Here is a 15,649-nt window from a genome sequence, read left to right as displayed (position 1 = left end):
AAGGAGGGAAGGAGGGAGGGAAGGAAGGAAGGAAGGAAGGAAGGAAGGAAGGAAGGAAGGAAGGAAGGAAGGAAGGAAGGAAGGAAGGAAGGAAGGAAGGAAGAAAGGAAGGAAAGAAGGAAAAAGGAAGGAAGAGCTATGTTGACCAACTGGCCAATTCCAATGGGGCATCTCCTACTAATACTCATAGAGACTATTGTTTGTCCTTCATTCTTGAAGAGGACCATGACATCAGAGAGGTCGTGTCATGCAATTGAATTGGATTTAAGTGAGGGAGGGCTGTGCAAAGTCACCAGCCTCATTTTCTCCTCCAGAGCCATCTGGGTCCAGTGGCCAGATATAGATCAGGAGGAGTGGAGGTGGCCCTGGAATCAGTAGGACACCTTGACCTTTTTAAGCTAAGGTCTTTAACAGGTCTCACTTTGGCTGAGGCAATACCCATTCAGTGATTAAGGGTAGGTAAGAAATGAGGCAGAGACAGGGGCGGCCAGGTGGCTCAGCAAGTAAGAGCACCGGCTCCAGTGTCAGGATGACCTGGATCAAATCCAGGCTCGGATGCTCAGCACCACACCCAGAAATAATAACTGGCCGTGTAACCTTGAGCAAGTTACTTAACCCCAATTGCTTTAAAAAAAAAAAAAAAAAAGAAATGAGCCAGAGAATGGCTTCTATTACCTAGTCCAAAAAGAAAGTGCCACTATATCCCAGTTTCCCACTCTTGCTGTGTTAGGACAAAATAAATCTCTGGGTGTTAAATGTTCAATGAGTTAAGAGTGCCTCATTTCATCTGAACATCAAACCAGAACAAAGAGATTATGGGCCTTAGAGGTGCCTCTAAACATTAGGGACCCACTTGCTTGTACTTATATCCTCCTATCATGTCACCCTCCCAAGGGATACCTCTCTCTACATTGAGAAAGAAAAGCTGGGAAGGAAAGTCTTGATGGTACCATTGCAAAAGAGAAGCCAAATGGACTTCCTTCCTACTGTTACCTTCCACCAACTCACTTACTTGCCTGCCTATCCAGTCAGAGATTATAATATCTAAAATGTGAAATTTATCTTTAGAAAAGCTCTCTTTGAATTTAATACTACGTCTAAAGATTTCTATTAGTTTTAGATTCAGTATAAAACATTATTTTTATTCTCAAACCAGAGTAAAGTGTTTAAAAAACTCCCTGAATGACTGAGACAAAAAATACCAAGAATGGAATAATTTAACATTTTCAAAGAATAATTTAGGGGGCAGCTAGATGGTGCAATGAGTAAAGCGCCAGCCCCAGAGTCAGGAGGACCCAAGTTCGGTTCAAGCTTCACATTAATACCCACACACACAAAAAAACTAGCCATGTAACCTTGGGCAAGTTACTTAACCCCAATTGCCCTCCAAAAAGCAATAATAATAATAATTATTATTATTATTATTTAGGTTTTTGCCTGAAATTTTGGAGATAATTTCAGATAACAAATGCTTTACTCTCTTCGCCTGTCAGACATGTCCTTTAAATGCACTCTTAAAGAGAAAAAAGCTTTCATGGAATGATTTAATATTTTTTATCTCCTCCTACTTTTCTCTGTATTACAAACATAGAATCTGGTCATTAAGGAAATCTTTTTTTTTTTTTTAAAGCAATTGGGGTTAAGTAACTTGCTCAAGGTTACATAGCCAGTTTTTTTGTGTGTGGGTGTTAAGTATCTGAGGCCGGAACCTGATCCCAGGTCTCCTGACTCCAGGGCCGGCGCTCTTACTGCACCACCTAGCCGCCCCTAAGGAAATCTTTTTCAATGCAGTTTTCCTAGTAATTGAAAACTGAGTCAGAATGACTACCCTGAACCAAAGGAGTACATGTTGTTAACTTAATTAGGTTGCATATATTATCTCCATTTAAACATTTTTACTGTATGTTTACCTGGGGCAGCTGGGTGACACAGTCAAGAGAGTGCTCGACCTAAAGTGAGAAAGGCTCATCTTCCTGAGTTCAAATCTGGCCTCAGATACTTACTAGCTGCGCGACCCTGGGCAAGTCACTTAACCATCTTTGCCTTACTTTTTCATCTGAAAAATGAGCTGGAGAAGGAAATGGCCAACCACTCTAATTTCTTTGCCAATAAAACCCCAGATGGGTCCTGAAGAGTCAGACATGACTAAATAACAACAATAGATATATTGACCAGGTCTATAAACCAACTCCATCTGGCATTTTAGGAAAATTTATAATTTTTATCAGAATTTTAATGTGTCATTCATAAAATTAGAAAGGTACAAAAATTTACTCCTTAAGTAAGTACTCCTTACACTTAGGGAATTTATCCCACTAAAATCCACAGAGTCAAAGAATTAAAAACTGGGAGGGACCTTGAGATCGTCTAATCTAACCACTCATTTTACACATGAGGAAATTGAAAAGGGAAGTGATTTGTTCGAGGTCACAAAGGCAATATCTGGCAGAACTGAGATTCTAACCAGGCTTTATGACTCCCAATCCAGTGTCCTTTCTACCATAATCTGCTGCCTCCTGCCTCTATTTATTTGGATCCATATATCACAGCAAATTTTTGTACCATTCTAATTTTATGAATGACACATTACAATGCTGGTAAAAATTATAAATTTATAATTAAAAATCTAGAAAACAGCTATTAAGTTTCTCACAAATAAAAACAGTCGAAAGAAGACAAAAACACCTTTTTTAATGATGTGGAAAAAGAAGGAAAAAAATCTTAATGAAATTCAGAGATGATACTAAATTGAGAAGTGTTAGAAACAAGAGCAGAGTGAACATGCCAAAAAGTCATAGATTAAAATTAATTATGTGAAATAAGAAAATTCAACTTTGTTTTAAAAAGAATACTAAACATCAATATGGAAAAAAATTAAAAGCCTAAATTGGTAAATGCAAGGAAAATGTGGAAATTACATTAAATCTAAAACTACTTTGGAAATAATAGTGAATGGCAAATTAGGTCATGGCAGTTGTTTAAAGAAAGAAAATATGGTAAAGGGGAAGGTGTACAGGAGCAGGACTAAAGAAAACGTAGGTTCTAATCTTACCTCTGCCACCAAATAGCTATGAGATCTTGGGCAAAATGCTTTTTCTACTTACCTGTGTTCTCTTTGTTTCTCTGTTCCCTCTGTTGACATATCCCTCACACTTAGCATAGTTCCTGGCATGTAGTAAGCATTTAATAAATGCTTTTTGATTGAAAATTGACTAAATGATCTCTAAGGTCAATTACCCCACCCAAAGCACTAAAATGTTGTGATTCTTAGTGAATGTGCCAACTGGTCCTTTAACTTGGCGGCATAATAATAATATTTAGCTAGTACTCAGAATAATGTAGGTCTGGACATATGTTATCTCATTTGATCCCTCACAACAACCCTGTTTTACAGATGAGGAAACTGAAACTAAAAAAGGTTAAGAGGAGGTGCCAAGTGGCAAAGTGAATAGAGCACCAGCCCAGGAGTCACGAGGACCTGGGTTCAAATCCGGCCTCAGACACTTAACACTCACTAGTTGTGTGACATTGGCCAAATCACTTAACCCCAATTTCCCTGCCTTCTTCTCCTCTCAAAAAAAAAAAAAAGGTTAAGAGACTTTCCTAGAGCCACAGCTAGTAAGTGGCCAAGGTGGGATTTGAGCTCAGGTGTGGTGCTCTTATCCTCTGAGCCACCTAGCTCCTGAGATCATCTGCTTCAACATCTATTAAGGTGTAAAAATAAGGACTTTTGAGACTATGACTAAGTTTTATTTTTGAAGCAGTTACCATTTTCAATTGCTTTTATTTTGTTGTTGTTGTTTACTTGTTTTAGTCATGTCCTACTCTTTGTGAACCCATTTGGGGTTTTCTTGGCAAAGATATGAAGTGGCTTACCATTTCCTTCTCCACTTCATTTTACAGATGCAGAAACTGAGGCAAACAGGGTTAAGTGACTTGCCCAGTTAGTGACAGCTAGCAAGTATCTGAGGCCGGACTTAAACTCAGTAAAATAGTCTTATTGTCTTCAGGCATGGCAGTCTACCCACTGTGCCACTTAGCTGCCCTGTGTTTATTTTTTTCCCTTTCCTTGTTCCTTGACATGTGTTATGCTAATCATGAAAAAAAATGCAAGGTAATCAAACAACAGGTTATATCTTCCTGAGAATATCTTAATGATAATTTTTAAAAGCACCTAGTGACTTTTTTTTTCCTGAACAACAAAAAAAAAGGATATTGAATGAATTGCCAGACTTTCAGTATTTTTCTTTTTTTTAATATAATAGAATATTATAATGTAATTAATGAAGATGAGGTAATACAAAGGAATCTGGAAAGACCTTTACAAAATGATGCAATGTGAAAAAAGCAGAACTAGAAGAATGGAATATTTATATGATCAAAGAAGAAGAGGAATTGAGGATGAACAGACAGAATTCTGACAGGGATGTGGAGGGAGGAAATGAAAGTGTGATGGAATTAATTTAAGAGTAAATACTAATTTAGCAAGTTTAATTGTTTGGAATGATGCTCTATATCAAGTTTTTGGTGAAACTTAAAAAAAAAAAAAGATTATTCCCATTGATATGTACTGAGAAGATGGAACCAATTCTTGGGCCAAGAAAGGATATCCTTTTATTTATCTACTTTAGCAGTGTCTGAACTAGCTAGCCACTGATCAAGGACACAATTTTCCCAAGGTTTACAAACCTTTTTGGGAGCTGGCGTTGGGTGAGAGGGTGATTAAAAAGGGGGTTGTGCTGATGGGAGAACTGTGGTAGCTAAGTGGCACAGTGGATAGATGGAGGGGCCTGGAGTCAGGAAGACTCATTTTCCTGAGTTCAAATCTGGCCTCAGACACTTTACTAGCTGTGTGACCCTGCACAAGTCATCCAATCCTGTTTGTCTCAGTTGGAGAATGGTAGGACCACATCACCCACTGGAGATACTAAGGTATTACATCAGTAAAATGTAAATTAACTCACATCACTATCGCTGGCCCTAGGAAATACCACTTGTAAGTAATGAAGTTGGGCTGCCCAGATGACACTGAACCAATCCAAAATTTCCTTCTCATGCTTCTTGTATCTGAATGTCAAATTTTCTATTCAGCTCTGGTTTTTTTCATCAAGAATGACTGAAAGTCCTCTATTCCACTGAATGACCATATTTCCCCCTCAAACATGAAACTCAGTTTTTCTGGGTAGCTGATTCTTGGTTTTAATCCCAGCTCCCTTGACCTCTAGAATATTATATTCCAAGCCCTTCAATCCCTCAGTGTAGAAGCTGCCAGATCCTGGGTTATCCTGATTGTGTTTCCACAATATTCAAATTGTTTCTTCTTGGATGCTTGTAATATTTTCTCCTTGATTTGGGAATTCCGGAACCTGGATATAATATTCCTAGGAGTTTTCTTTTTTGGGATCTTTTTCAGGAGATGATCAGTGGATTCTTTCAACCTCTATTTTGCCCCTTGGTTCTAAAACATCAGGGCAGTTTTCCTTGAGAATTTCTTGAAGGGTGATTTCTAGGTTCTTTTTTTGATAATGGCTTTCAGATAGTCCAATAATTTTAAAGTTATCTCTCCTGGATCTATTTTCCAGGTCAGTGGTTTTTCCAATGAGATATCTCACATTGCCTTCTATTTTTTCATTTGTTTGGATCTGTTTAATAGTATCTTGATTTCTCATAAAGTCACTAGCTTCCATTTGCTCCAATCTAATTCTGAAGGAATGATTCTCTTCAGTGAGCTTTTGAGATTATTTTTCCATCTGGCAAATTCAGCTTTTTAAGGCATCCTTCTCCTCATTGGCTTTTTGAGCCTCTTTTGCCATTTGAGTTAGTCTATTTTTTAAGGTGTTCTTTTCTTCAGTCAAGTTGTTGACTCTCATTTTATAATTTTCTTTCATCGTTCTCATTTCTCTTCCCAATTTTTCCTCTACTTCTCTTATTTGGTTTTCAAAATCCTTCTTAAGGTCTTCTATGGCCTGTAACCAATTCATGTTTTTCTTGGAAGCTTTTGGTGCAGGAGTTCTGACTTCACTATCTTCCTCCTGTTCCATGCTTTGGTCCTTTTTGTTCCCAAAATAGGAGTGGGAAGTTGGGTTGCTCTACTTGATTTGCTTCCCTTGTTTGCTCATGTTACCACTTAATTACTTGACTTTTGGGCTTTTTGCCACAGTAGGTCTCTGCTACTAGACAGGGAAGCTTTGTCCCAAATTGCTGGGGTTTTCTCATCTGCTGAAGGTATTAGTTGGGTGCCCTCTCTGAAGCCTCCACACGCTCTGACAAGCTGGTTGCACACCCCAGGACCCTAGACCGAAATTCAGATCCAAGCAGGTTAAAGGAAGAGTGATTATCCCTCATACTGGTTGCTTGGTCCCCCTACAATCTGCAGGCCAGGAGCTGAAGCTGCCATGTGGCAGCAGCTGCAGGGCCTTGGTGAATCAGTGCCTTCTCCCTCCAGGGGATAAAGGCTAGACTGCACTCCCAAACTACTGGATCCCGAAGTCCACACTGCACTGACCTCTCACTTTGTCCTTAGCATCTATGTGTTGATAATTCTGGAAACCGCCACAGCTGCTGGTGATCTGAAGTCCCTCCAGCCTTGAGGCTAAAACCTCCAGCTTACATGGGGCTGGGGCTGGCTCCCAGAGCACTGCACTGGCCATTTCCTGCAGGCCTGCTGGGCTGTCCTCAGCGTGAGGTTAGCTTCTCTGAGTCATTTTGTGGGTTCTGTAGCTCCAAAGTTTGTTCAGAGTCACCTTTTACATGAATTGGAGGAGGTTGGAGCCAGAGCCCTGAGGAAGTCCTATTTCTACTCTGCCATCTTGGCTCCGCCCCTAGTGACTTTACAGAAGAAGCTTTAGTGACAACATCCGTCTCTTAGGAATTCTCTCTTTTTCATAGCATATTCTATCATTTTAATAATGTGGCATACATTTGACATGAGGTCACCTGAGATATTGGCTCATATGTACTGGTCGTAGAGGTAAAAAATCCAGTCAAGGGGTTTGAATTAACTTGGCACACTCTATCTGAGTTAGCTACCAGAAGGACTCTTCTATAAATTGTTTCTCCCATCACTCAGAGGGTTACCTTGCCCAGGTTGCTAAAATTCTTAAACAAGATGCAATATCTCCTCTGGTCACTAGAGGACCCTTGGAACCAGCAATTATCTGAGCTCCTCCCATCTTCCTTCAAATAGCAGCCAGTCAGAAAGCAATTTTACACCCTTGCTTTCTTGGGTCTGTCATGGTAAAGAGAATAGCTTGTTATTTTTGAGAACAGATCTGCAGAAGCTTTTATTCAGTACAGAAACATACACCTGTAACAATAAAAGGATTCTTAGGAAAGAAAGTTCCTTTGAACAAAGCTTGAGGGGAACTATTTATACATTCAGAAATATACCTTCTTTTTGCCTTAACTTTGTAGACTAGCCTGTGTACACCTAGAATTTATCACTTTGTGGAGCACTGACATAGGATTATCTATTTATCAGTCTTGTAGGAGAAACAGGTGGGTACAGCTTTGAGTGCAAGAGTTAAAAAAAAAGGTGTCTGATGCCATGCTGTGACTGAAATGGAGGTCATTTTCCAAGGAAGGAAAGAGAGATGAAGTAGGGAAAGGGGAACAGAGAGAGAGATAATATCCAAGACCCCCTTCTCTTTGTCTCCCCAAGTTCTAATTTCGGTGATAAAATGAAATATTAAAATGTGGAATGTAATATTTTGTCTGTGTCCTCCAACCCTTGAAGGTTCACTCTTGCAGTATCTTACCTTTGTATCAAAAGGATTGGTTCAGACACTGAGTAAGTGCATTTATTGCAGTTTTATTAACACTGAATTTAAATGAAGAAAAAACAGGGAATACTCTCTTCCACCTGAGCATCCAGATAGTAATCACTCTATCTTCCCACCACACCTACTCTGTCTCGGATCTTCCCTGTAGACTAGAAGCTTCCTTAGAATCCATAGTTTATAAAGGGGAAATGGGAGGAGAGGGAGAGAAGAAATGTACTTCCTCTTCTGTTCCAGGAACAACAAAATTCAGGAGTAGTTCTTCTCAGGTAACCTGCATGATGGCAAATAGAATTCATTAGTAGCTGCTGTTCTCTACAGACTCTAGGTCAAGATGAGCTAGCTCCCCACAGAACAAATCCAGCGTGTCTGAGTGACACTGGTTGCTCAGGCGACAGTCTGGGTCTCTAAAACCACCAGTCCTGCAATCCTTTCAGAAGTCCTAACAAGACAAGTTGCTGACCCCTTTTGTTATGTTACCTGGCTTCAGCTCTGTCTGCACTCCTGTGAGAAACATGCTCATTCTAGAAAGAACAGTACTTGTTATGAAGCTGGGAAAGTTTTCATTTTATTTTACATTCATTCCAAATGAATGGGTAGCTCCCTAATGGGGTACGCTTGCTCAGACAAATGCAAGCCCTTTTATGCTGCTCCCAATTTGAATTTCCCCCCATGCTCTCCATCGGCTAGATGCAACCTCCTCAACTGTCCACTTTAAGTTCTCTTACTTGATGTGTTTCCCCTCAAACAGCTCGTTAATTATGCATACAAGCTTCTGATCTGTTACCTGATTAGAAGCCTGCTTCTACCAGGTCACAGCTCTGATTAGAACCAGTGGCCTCTGACTTACATCCTGTTATCACTCAAAGCTGGGAGTAGTTTTAATCCTGTAGAAACAGAATTCCTTCTTTTGTTCCTCACACTCCTTAGTAGACCCAATCCCCACCATCGTGAAGAAGGAGACCATTTTATTCCCGGTAAGAAGTTTTCGGAATTGCTCCTGATTTCCGTTGGAACCTGCTGGCTCACGCTGAAACTGCCCTCACTAGTGGGTCTTCCTCTACCTTCAACAGCCTATCTCCTTGACGGACCACACATGGAATAGTCCTCTACGAGGCCTGCCCCATTTCTCAAAGTTTTTGAATTCTTCCTGGAGCCTAGATTTTATGAAGGAGCTAAGGTTGGTCTTCTTTCATTGTTCTGCAGACTCTGTTCCTTCCTTCCTTCCTTCCTTCCTTCCTTCCTTTTTTCCTGCCTCCACTGGGTCCCACTCTATGAATGATCTTGGACCTTTACAGAGGCAACAAAACAAGCAAGATTCTCCAGTGCTACAATGAATTTCTGTTAAATTCAATGTGCTGGTAGAAGTCAGTTAGAGGAAGGCCTTACCAGGGTATAAAGGTGTGATTGTAACCTATTTTTGCATCCCCTTCTTCTTAGCCTTGCAAAAGCAGAGAGGAAGGATATATTCTCCAGGCAGAATACAAGAGAAGTTCTCTTTTCAGTCCATCCCAAAGGCAGGTTCTACATGGAGAGCTGGCACTTTAAAAAAAATTTTTTTAATTAATTTTATTCTTATTTTTCAACATTCTCTTCCATAAGTTTTAAATTTTTTCCAACTCCCTCTCCTCCCCCTCCCCAAGTATGCAATCCAATGTAGGCTCTACATATACATTCTTATTAAACATATTTTCACATAAGTTATGTTATATAGAAGAATTAGAACAAATGGGAGGAACCATGAGGAAGAAAAAAACAAAATTAAAGTAAACTAAACAAAAAGAGAGCAAATAGTATGCTTCGATCTGCATTCAGACCCATATTTCTTTCTGTGGATGTGGATGGCATTTTCCCGCATGATTCTTTTGGAGTTGTTTTAGGTACTTGCACTGCTGAGAAGAGCTAAGTCTAATTCAAGTCAGTCATTGAACAATGTGTCTGTTACCATACACAGTGTCTCTCACTTAACTAAGCATCAGTTCATATAAGTCTTCCCAGGTTTTTCTGAAATCCAAGAGCTGGCACTTTTAAAGCTGATGAATGCTCTTCCTTTTCTGGAACTCTAGAACTCATACCTTTGTCATACTGGAACTCATACCTTTGTCAAAGAAAGGTGATTAGGGTTTCTCTTCTTCTGTTTTGGAGGCCTTCTATCCTTTAGCCTTTTAGACAGAAGTGAAAAGGGTAAATTCCAAAAGCAAACCATGGGCATCTGGGAAGGCAGCCTCTTTCTTTATTCTCCCTCTACCCCACCCTGTACACACATATTCATACAAATTATACATCATACATATCAAGGACTCAAAATGTGAAGGGCTTAACTCTAAGATCTGCTTGCTTCTCTGCTCCAGTGTTATCCTGTCTCCTGGACACCTCTGTCTCTCTGTGTGGCTACATAGTTGCCCCTTAGAAAACACTACTTCTGTCATAGCTAAATGATCTAAGATAATCCTTTTCTTCATCTCCCTACACATGAACCAATTTTTCAGCATTAAGAGATATGGTTGTGAGAACCCTTTCAGAACTGTTCTGTTCCTTTTGGCTTTGGACCTATAATATCATGGAAAGATTACCCAAATCTTTTTGGTATTTGCTACTCTCACAAGAGCTTTCCTCCCATAATGTAGGAGCCGCTGTAGAAAATAGATAATCTTTCATCAGTATATTTTATATCCCAAGTAAAAATTATTCTCAAGACTGAATAATTCTTTTAACTAGAAGTTCTTTTAGTATGTTTATGGGCCATCCACACCATCTACTCACCAGCAGATACTATCATTTCCACTTGTTTCCCAAATGCAATGAAGTTGCATTGTTTCAGGTCTGATTTTAACAAATGATTCTAGTATTTCATATAACTTACCTGAGTTTGTCTACTCTGAGTTAACTGACTTTTTTTTTTTAAAGCAATCGGGGTTAAGTAACTTGCTCAAGGTTACATGGCCAGTTATTTCTGGGTGTGGTGCTAAGTATCTGAGCCCAGATTTGATCCCCAGGTCATCCCAACACTGGAGCCGGTGCTCTTACTCACTGAGCCACCTGGCTGCCCCAAGTTAACTGACTTTCAAATAAACAAACCAACCATTATTTGGGAATTCAAGGGGAGGAATGTTTTCACAAGATGTCAAGGTAGTATATGCAGCCTGGAATTCTGACCAGAATACTTTTAGGAACCAAAAATATCTTTCATCCCCCTACATCTGATCAGAAAACTGCATCTTTAAATGAAGTTTTTTAAAAGTAGCAGGAGCATAGGAGGGAAAAGGGCAGAGGATGAGGAGAAATAGACCTAGTCTACATAATCTTAATATAAAAGGTCATATCATAAAAAAATGGAGGAGAAACCATTATAGATTTAGAGACTGAAGGGACCTCCAGTCACTTTACAGATGAACTACCATGCAATCATGTAAGCACACGGCTTCTGTGTCTCTCTTTGTGTTTGTTCATTCCTGATCTTAGGTTAATGATTATCCCAAGATGGACTGGCCAGGAGACTTAGTGAGTTCCAAGAGGGTCAAAGAGCCTGTGAGGTGACAGCTTTGATATTACTAGACAGGCGGGGACTGATAAAGGTAACCCTGAATTGAAAATGGAAAGACACATCAAGGACTGGTACATGCAGAGATATAGTCACTTGAGGAAAGGTAGTTTCAAGAAGCATGATCCATCATAGCAAGAAAAGTTCCAGCTATGAACTTAAGAAAGGCCCAGCACCGTGGAGACCAGCTAAGAAAGCTGCCTGCCCATCAGGAAAGAGCATCCAAGGGAAGCTACTTGAGGATTCTCTTAAGGAAGAAAAGGACTTTCAGGGGCAGGCTCTTCGTGGCCCTTTGCTCATTGGGTTCCCTATAGGTGCACATTATCACCATTGTAGTTGAAGTGTGAGTCCACTCCCCCCCATGGACATTTGTGGGAAATTATATCCCAGACTTTGGAAGAAATGTTTTATTCTTCTTACTATTTAACTCCTTAGTAAATGCCTTTGCTAAAATCAGAATGGTGGCTGTGATGACCATGAAGCACTGGGTGACCAGGTCTCCTGTGAGTCAGGAAACCTCCATCTGTGAGGGCTAGCAAATGAGTGAGAGCTAAGAGGGATCAAGAGCTTGGATCTGAAGGATCCTGGTAAGCGGCCCTGCCTTGTCCCAAGTGCCTCTCCAAGAAGGTCATGAGCTCAGTCCCATGACTGCACCCCCTGACTACTGCCATAATCATTGCTATCTCAGGCAAAGAGTAGCTGGAACACCAGTCAGCTGCAGGCCTCCCACCCACAGGCTCTCCATTCTGGCCTAGGGGCCCCAGTCATCTCACATATAACAATATGCACCTTAGCCTGATAAAAAAAAAAAAAACACACACACACAATCTGTTCTTAGAAAACTGTGAAGTCAAGCCCAGGAAATCATTCAGTCATCATGGCATAGGTTCTGTGATATGGAACTTCATCCCCTTCTTGCTGAAAATAAAAATTATGATCCTTCTTCCTTATCTTCTAAAGCTGACATAGCAGACAGGATTTGGTTCATCTAGCATAGCTAAGGTAAGGTATGAAATCAGAGGTATCTAACATGCAGCCCTTGTACCTCAACACTCCCCAGTGTGACCGTGACCAGATTAAAATGTTGGGAAATATTTAACAAAATAAATAAAAACACAATAGAACATAGATAATGGTCCTATATGGTTTTCTAAGTCAACATATAGCTCACAAGGATCTTTATGGACAGTGTCATGGCCTTCATTTCTATTTGAGTTTGATATCACCGATCTACATTGTCATGACATGACTTCTAGTTGTCTATGCAGACTTTGTTGTGACTTTTGTCATGTTGCTGCTTTCCAAAGACTTTTCATACTCTTGTGAGAAGTGATTAAAACTTTTTTTCCCACAGAAATTATGCAATACGTGACTTATGAAATCTAGGGATCCATACATACTAGAAAATCTGTAGACTTGCAGCAAATGCAGAAAAATAAATTGATTGTGAAAAAAATCGTGGTGGGTAAACATTTTCACTCATCAGGCTGATCAGCATACCTCAGAGCTAACATTCTATCCTTTGCTTTCTAAGTAAACCCAGGAATTGCCTCTCTTTTGTCAACAATAAGGGCCAGATGAAGCTAAGAGCATTTTTCTGCCTATGGTTATTAAGAATGAGGCCCAGGACACTATCAACATAGATCAGTACTAGATTATCTTCTAGAACAAGGACAATCAAGAGATAAAACAAAGGAGTTGTCTCACACAGAAGATAACGGTCAAAGCAGGATCCAACTGGCTAGAAGTAGGGTAAAAGTCAAGTCTTGCTTGGAAAATTCATGTGTTATAAGTTCATGAATATTAACTTCTCCTCCCCTGGGAGAACCAAAGGTTCATTTTAATGGTCATACAATGCATGTATCAGGAGGAAGAACAAATCATGGAGAGCTACGCAATAGGCATATGGGAAAATTGCATGCTCTCTATTACCCAGCCAATGGGGAGACAGGGGAGGGACTTTGCAATCCACATAGGTTTTTAAGACTTGCTTTTGTTTCTTTTTTTCTTTTTCTTTTTTTTTTTTTTTTTTGCTTTTTGGGGGGCAATTGGGGTTAAGTGACTTGCCCAAGGTCATACGGCTAGTTTTTGTGTTAAGTGTCCGAGGCTGCATTTGAACTCAGGTCTTCCTGACTCTAGGGCCAGTTCTCTATTCACTGCACCACCTAGCTGCCCCCTTGCTTTTGTTTCTATAAGGTGTGTCTATCCAATAAGACACCCACCACTACAGTTACATAATAAACTTATTTTTTTTACTTTCACCCCTCCTGAGCCTGAGTTATCTCTCACACTCTATGATTAACAGTGTTGTTTTTAACTTCTTGGCAGTTTTAGCCCTATCATCTCATCTGCTGTTCAGTCATTTCAGTCATCTCTGTCTCTCCATGACCCCATTTGGGATTTTCTTGGCAAGGATACTAGGTTTGCTATTTCCTTCTCCAGCTCATTTTACAGATCAGGAAACTGAGGCAAACAAGGTTAAGTGACTTGCCCAGGGTCACACAGCTAGTACCTCACTCCAGGTCTGGCGCTCTATCCACTGTACCACCAGGTAGGCTGTCATCTCATCTAAGAACTATGCAAATTGACTCTGGGTTATACTCAAAGGAAACGCTACTAAAGAATATATGGACAGGGGCGGCTAGGTGGCGCAGTGAATAGAGCACCGGCCCTGGAGTCAGGAGGACCTGAGTTTGGATCCAGCCTCAGACACTTCACACACACACACACACACACACACACACACACACAATCTAGCCATGTAACCTTGGGCAAGTCGCTTAACCCCCAATTGCCCTCCAAAAAGCAAAAAAAAAAGAAGAATATATGGACAGTTTCCAGCTAAAACCTGGTGAAGTGATCTATAAGGTACCCTAAGTGTTGTTGTATCAAGCCTGAATGTGCACACCCCTACACTATTTGTAAGTGATATATTGGAAAGATGAATCTACTGCATGTGGATGAACAATTGTGTGGGAGAAAAAATCGGAGGCATTCTAGCCCTGTTTCTGACTTTCTGGACTTCAAAATCATGCCTCTATTCCTGTCCCATCCTAGAACTTCCCTGAGCACCTGGGCCTCCCCTCAGCCTGGACCTTTTATCACTGCAACTTGTATACCATGGTGTAGCCTTCCCCAAGGCCCAATCCCCTTCTTCTGCTGGTGATTTCCCCCTGGAACCTCCACTACCTTCATCCTCCTCCCTTCTTTTTGAGCTCCCTTTTATGTATTCCTCCATTAAAATGTAAACTTGAGAGCAAGTCTTCTTTTTGCTTGTATTTATATACTTAAACTGTGCTTAACACAGTGTGTGGCACATAAGAGTACTTACTAAGTCCTTCTTTCCTTCCTTTTTTCATTCCCTATATACATAGATATGTATATAAAACCCTGTCTTCAGCTCAGCTCTTATCCTATGTGAATTTGTGTGTGTGTGTGTGTGTGTGTGTGTGTGTGCGTGCGCATTTTGTCCTGTGTCTGAGGGCAGTGGACTGAATACAGGGAGTTTTTTCTCTACCTGCTTCTATTGATTTTCTTGTGCCTTGAGGACCTTCTGTTTCTCACTTTCACAACAGTTATATTTGGAACCACCCTCCCTTTTCCAAGGGCAATTTTGATTCCTGCCAGGAGAAGAGGCAAGAAGTCTGGGCCAGAGGCTGATCACTCTGTTCTCCTCAGAGAAAGGCTACAGGGCTAGACTGATATCTATTTGTTCTCCACCACCACCACACACAATATTACTAGTCTACAGGAGATAATTTTTAGGTTTAGCCTGGGCTTCTTATAGCTTGGGAGTGTCCAAAGTTATATATCCAAAGTGTGGCTGCCTTCCCACCAAATGCCAGTTTCACAATGAACACATATTGCAAATAGCCAATAAATCTAGTTATCCATACTGTGAGGTATTAGAAATCAGATATAGATGAGAATATACCAGAAAATACACAAAGTGAATGCGCATTCTCATTAAGATAACAGCTCAACAGAGAAAGAGAGAGAGACAGAGAGAGAGAATGTGTGTGTCTTGGGTCTCACTCAAAGGGAAATTCTCTAAAGTCTATAGAGTAGTAAGCTGGGAATAGAGATATGATTAAGATGCCAGTTCCTCTACCTGTCAGCTTCTTCTCAGTCTTTTTCTCCCTTCAGAGACCTGAAGAGAGTCTGGAACCATGCACCTTCTTTCTTGGCACTGCAAGTCAGAAGACTTCTCTCTTAAGCACTTTCCAACTCTGACCCTTTCACAGGCACAGAACATTGAGTAATAAATCTCTACCAACAAGCGTAATTCCAAAGAGGTGAGAGAGGAATGTAATGAGAGGAGATGGGGAGA

The 15,649-nt window shown here is 40.4% G+C and overlaps 1 pseudogene; it reads left to right on the top strand.

The window, feature by feature from the left end:
• LOC138169952 (palmitoyltransferase ZDHHC7-like) overlaps positions 1-14,387 on the top strand; it is a 23,224-nt pseudogene extending 8,837 nt beyond the window's left edge.
• The last annotated feature ends 1,262 nt before the right edge of the window (positions 14,388-15,649 follow it).

The sequence above is a fragment of the Petaurus breviceps genome, unplaced genomic scaffold, assembly GCF_028583685.1.
Source record: "Petaurus breviceps papuanus isolate PSGF00001 unplaced genomic scaffold, PetGlider_PUasm1.0 38, whole genome shotgun sequence".
NCBI lineage: Eukaryota > Metazoa > Chordata > Mammalia > Diprotodontia > Petauridae > Petaurus > Petaurus breviceps.
The sequence above is the reverse complement of the archived record's forward strand: the minus strand, read 5'-3'. Positions and strand labels throughout refer to the sequence as shown.